Source organism: Chrysochloris asiatica, unplaced genomic scaffold (genome assembly GCF_000296735.1).
Source record: "Chrysochloris asiatica unplaced genomic scaffold, ChrAsi1.0 scaffold00126, whole genome shotgun sequence".
NCBI lineage: Eukaryota > Metazoa > Chordata > Mammalia > Afrosoricida > Chrysochloridae > Chrysochloris > Chrysochloris asiatica.
Genome location: NW_006408644.1, coordinates 8367697 through 8373598, shown reverse-complemented (window position 1 = coordinate 8373598; position 5902 = coordinate 8367697). Strand labels below are relative to the sequence as shown.

General features: G+C 39.6%; 1 pseudogene; it reads right to left on the bottom strand.

The window, feature by feature from the left end:
* Positions 1–2: 2 nt before the first annotated feature.
* LOC102811023 lies at positions 3–801 on the bottom strand (annotated as a pseudogene).
* Positions 802–5902: the final 5101 nt, after the last annotated feature.

Genomic DNA, 5902 nt, shown 5'->3' with positions numbered 1-5902 from the left:
GGGTGGAACAACTCCTCAGGTGTCTTGTCACTTTGACCGGCTCCCCCCTGCCGGAATCCAGAAGCAATCTCATCGAAGGTCCGGCCTTTAGTCTCCGGAACTTTGAAGTAGGTGAAGATGAAGAATAGGACCAGGAGCACAGTGAAGATAATTACATAGAGATCACACAGTTGCTCCACATATTGGAAGCACATGCCCACAATGAAATTTGAGGTCCAATTAGAGAAGCCAGCAACAGTAATAGCAGCTGGGTGAGGACGCTGGCTGAAGAGTTCAGCCACAATGAACCATGGTATGGGGCTGGGTCCCACTTCAAAGAAGGTTACAAAGCCAAAGAAAGCCACAATGCTCAGATAGGACATCCAGGGAAGCAGCTCCAGAAGTGCCAGTGCAATGGTCATGAGCACAGCACAGTCTGCCATGCCAGCCAGACCAGAGGTTCTGGGTCCGCCCACAACCAGCGAGACAACGGTGAAGGCTGTGTAGACTATGCTGCACATCTGCCTTCCCAAAGATGCTGGTGGAGTAGTAGAAGACAGCACTGATGCCCAACAGCTGCTGGGACAGTTGCAGCACTACAGCAATGAGGCTGGGCTGGCAGTATGCAGATGAGTGGAACAACTCCAGGATAGTGACTTTCTTCTCCCTCATCATTTGACGGCTCTCTTCCTTCATCTCCTGCAGGTCATAGGTTTCGTCTGCAGTCCCTCACAGCTTCGTCAGCAGACTCTTGGCCCAGTTTTCTTCATTGCAGTGGATGAGTAGGAAACAGAGACTCTCAGAGCATAAGGGCAGCAGCATGCACTAACTACACTTATTGGAGTCCTGGTGTGACACGGTAGGATAAGCACTGAACTGCTTACCAAAAGGTCAATACTTCAAATCCACCAGCTGCTCCTTGGAAACCCTATACAGGGTTGCTATGAGTCAGAACTGACATGATGGCACTAGCATTGACAACAGTGATTAACCATTCAAGACCAAAAGGGCAACATTTGCCTAAGGACAAAGTTCAGAAGTGTTGGGAAGGAGGGTTAAATGGAAATAAGAACCACAGAGAAGAAGTGGGATAACTGTTGTTGCATGGAGGGGATGACAATCACTGAGATGAAACAAAATGTAAGATTAGTTGAATGTAACACTGATGATCTGCTCTGTAAACCTTCACTCAATTCACAATAAAATTAAAAAAAAATTTTTTTAATGCTGCTTTGATGTGATATAAATAGAAGGTTCTAGAATTTTTCGGGGATGGGTAGAGACATGAAATCACTGCCTTTAGAAGTCTATAGACTTAGATGGAGGATATGTTGAGAAACAATAGCTTCATGTTTTGAGATTTTTGTATAATAAAGGTTTCTATGATTTTGTTTCAACAAAAACAAGTTATTTTATTTGTGTACCACAGCTCCCCTAAAAAAGTTGAGAATCATTAATATGATCAATTTTCTCATATTGAAAATGGCACACCTAGAATATGTAGGCATGCATGTGAGATGTATCTTTCTCCTTACTGTCACTATAAAGCCCTTTTCTGGAAATTGGCAAGAAATCTGGTATTGTGCCAAATGTGCTTAACCAGTAACCAACTGCCATCTAATCAGCTCTAACTTATAGTGACCTTCTAGGTATCAGAGTAGATCTGTGCTCTATAGAGTTGTCAATGGCTAATTTTTCAGAAGTAGATTGCCAGGCCTTTCTTCTGAGATACTTCTAGATAGACTGGAACCTCCAATCATATCATTCTGTTAGCAACCGAATGTGTAAACTGTTTATACTGCTCAGGGACTCCAGATGTGTCAAGATTGGGGTAAAAAAAGAAAAGAACTGGTAAATTTTTTTCTTTTTGTTTTATAAGCAAGCAAAGAGATTTCAAGATGGTCAAATAGGGTAGAAAAAAAATCCATTTACAATTTCTATATAACTAACATCCAAACCATGGCTGCCTGCAATTCTAAGATTATTTTCCTTTTAAAATCATCTTTATTGTCCATTTCCAGTAATGTGATGGACAAAATAACCTAAAAACCCTCCCACACTATAAAATATTTAGAAATACAGAATAAACGATAACATCCTTTTCAATGTACAACTAAGCAAGCAATTAAGTAAAGGAAAACACCAGGGGTCAAAACACAAAGCCAAAAGCCAGAACATTTAGTGGGAGTTAAAGTTTTAGTCACTCTGTGAGTGAGTGGGGTGTGGGTGGCTTGGTTGTTTGACTAAAGTAAGGTGCTTCATTCTTTGTATGTGTGTGTGTCTCAGAAAAAAATATTGAGATCATTTATTAGAATACAAAAAATATTCAGCACTTCACAATGTCTGATATCCAATAAAAAATTAACAAGCATGAAAGGAATCAGGAAAATACAAACCCATGAAGGAAGAGTAAATAGCTCAATCAAAACCAACCCAGATTAATCTAGATGCTAGAAGGAGCAGGCAAGGATATTGAAACAGTTACATAAATCAATATGTCCAATGTGTTGTGTGTTGTTTTTTAATGTTTTATTGTGAATTATGTGATAGTTTACATGGGAGAACATTAGTTTTACATGCATCCTCTCATATATCGTTTCATTGCCATGGTTACAATTGGTGCTTCATTCTTGCATCAACCATCAACACTCATGGAAGCAGCAGTCAAGAAATGAAACGATGCATTGTATTAGGCAAATCTGCTGCACAAGACCTTTTTAAAGTGTTGAAGAGCAAAGATGTCAGCTTGAGGACTAAGGTGTACTTGACCCAAGCCATGGTATTTTCAATAACCTCATATGCATGTGAAAGCTGGACAGTGAATAAGGAAGACCGTAGAAGAATTGATGCTTTTGAGTTATGGTGTTGGAGGAGAATATTGAAAGTGCCATGGGCTATCAAAAGAACAAACAGATCTGTGTTAGAAGAAGTGCAGCCAGAGTGCTCCTTGGAAGCCAGGATGGCCAAACTTCGTCTCTCATACTTCAGACATATTGTCAAGAGGGACCAGTCACTGGAGAAGGATATCATGTTTGATAGGGTAGAGGGTCAGAGAAAAAGAGGAAGACCCCCCAACGAGATGGATTGGCAAAGTGGCAGCCTCAATGGGCTCAAGCATGGCAACAATTGTGAGGTTGGCCCAGGATCAGGCAGTATTTTGTTCTGTTGTGCATAGGGTCGCTATCAATGGCACCTAACAACAACAACAAGGTTTTAATAGCTGGGAAGAAACAAGGGACAGGGCCCTGGGCCTAAGGAAAGCAGGGATTTAGAACTGAGACACCTGTAGAAAGTTGACTTTCAAATGACTACATCTTCAATAAAGGATGGACTAAGCAAAAATCCATTCACCAGTACAGGGAGAATACCTGGGATCTGGGAAGATTGGAAGGCCTCCTGTGAAGATTTTTAAGCTCTGGCTTGGCTTGTTCTCCTTGAGTTTGGGATTCAAAATATACACTTTCTGACAGTCCCAGGTATCCTCCAAGAAAAATATGAGCATAAAGTGATTCTTATTTGTTGATGGCCCTAAATGTACCTGACAGAAACAAATAAATTCATGAGAAAGATATTCTCCACAAGATTCCCACATTGAACATAACTCACAATAAAAACATTCCAGAACACATGAAGAAACAGATGTTCCTTAGAAGCCAGGATGTTGAGACGTCGTCTCTCATACTTTGGACATGTTATCAGGAGGGACCAGTCCCTGGGGAAGGACATCGTGCTTGGTAAAGTAGAGGGTCAGCGAAAAACAGGAAGACCCCAAAGGAATGGATTGACATCATTCAACATGGTTCAAACGTAACAATTGTGAGGATGATGCAGGACTCAGCAGTATTTTGTTCTATTGTGTACCTATCATGGCACCTAACAACAACACCATAAAAAGATGATCAACAAATACATGGGAAAAAAAGTTCAACCTTACATACTGCCAACAGGTATGTTAATTGTTACCAACATATATGATAAGCCTTAAAAAGTTTATACTTTTTGACTTCATAAATCCATTCAGAGTAACTGCCCTAATGAGTTTATCTGAAATGCACATCATGTTGTATGAGTAAAGATGTTCTTCATATCTATGATCTAAATGTACAACTTTTGGGGAATATGTGGTGAACTTTATGATTTTTACATATTATGAGGCTATTGGCATTGATAATAAGCACTGGACTGCTAACCACAAGGTAGGCAGTTCAAATTCACCAGCCGCTCCTTGGAAACCCTATACGGGGTCGCTATGCGGTTCAAACTGACCTGGTGGTTCAGTGCATTATGCCACAGTGCCTGTTGTTGTTGTTGTTAAGTGCCGTCGAGTCGGTTCCGACCCATAGCGACCCTGTACAGGGTTTCCGAGGGTGTAAATCTTTACGGGAGTAGAAAGCCTCATCTTTCTCCCGCGGAGCGGCTGGTAGTTTCGAACCGCTGACCTTAAGGTTCGCAGCCCGATTCGTAACCACTACGCTACCAGAGCTCCGCCACAGTGCCTAGGATGTAGGTTTTTACAGATGAGGAAATGGAGGCAGAGAAAGGACAGTCACTTGTCCCAAGTCATACAGCCAGTAAATGGTGAGATGGGATTCAAACCACAAAGCTAACTTCAAAACCCATGCTCATAACGACAACACTAAAATGTTAGCTGTTATTTATGTTGCTCCTGCTTCTTAATGGCATGGAGAAATGCTTATGGTAAAATGTTGAGTAAATGTAGCACAGATAAGTAAGGAAATAAAATTTTAGATATAGTACTATTCTGATTGCATTTTGAAATTGTTGTGTATGTATATAAACATGTATAAATAAAAGACTGGAAAAAATACCAATATACTAAAATGATTATATATTGGGGTAAAATATTTAGAACACTCCAGGCACATAAGGAGTCCTGGTGTAGTGCTGTAGGATACGTAATGGACAGCTAATCAGAAATCCTATAGATGTTTGCTCTGAGTTGGAACCAACTCGACAACACTTGACAACAACTGGCACATAAAAAAATGTATTTTCATCATGATTGAGTCCTGGTGTACTATAGAATAAGTACTGGACTAATAACCATCAACCACTCTCAGAAACCCTATACAGGGTTGCTATGAGTTGGACCCGACTCAACAGCACATGACAACAAAATAACAAAATCATCACTTCGTTTTTTATATTTTGAAGATTCACCAAAATTGTCTAAATGTTAATGTAGTTGTATGTATCCTGCTCATTCATGACTTATACTTCCTAAATCTGAGGGTTCATATCTTTAAATATCTAATTCATGAGTTCTGAAACACTCTCAGCCATTGCCTCTTTGAATATTACATCTTTTCCTTTTGTTCTCTATGCCTCTTTGCCTTTATTTCATGGTCTTTATTTCCTTACATCTGTCGTCATCTTTTTGCTATTGTGAATAGTGCTGCAGTGAACATGGGTATGCATATATCTGTTTGTGACACGGCTCTTATATCTTGAGAATGTATACCAAGAAGAGGGTCATATGGTATTTTTATTTCCAACTTTTTGAAAACGTTGGCCACTTGAATATCTTTTTTGGTGAAATATCTGTTCATGTCCTTTGCTCATTTTTAAGTTGGATTATTTGTCTTCTTGTTGAGACGTTGAATTGTTCTATAAATCAGTCCTTGTCTGATATGTTGTTGCATAAACACTGTATCAAACATAATTGAAAAACACAAACAGAAGACAAAATAGATGTCTAGTAGCTCACAAAAATTAGACATTTATGTACATCAAAGGATTTCGCCAAAAGAGTAAAAAGAGAACCCACAGACTGGGGGAAATGTTTGGCCAACAAACATATGAAAAAATGCTAATGATCATTAGCCATCAGAGAGATGCAAATCAAAACAAGGAGATAGCATCTTACTCCAGCATTAATGCCAAAGTTCAAAAAAAAAAAAAA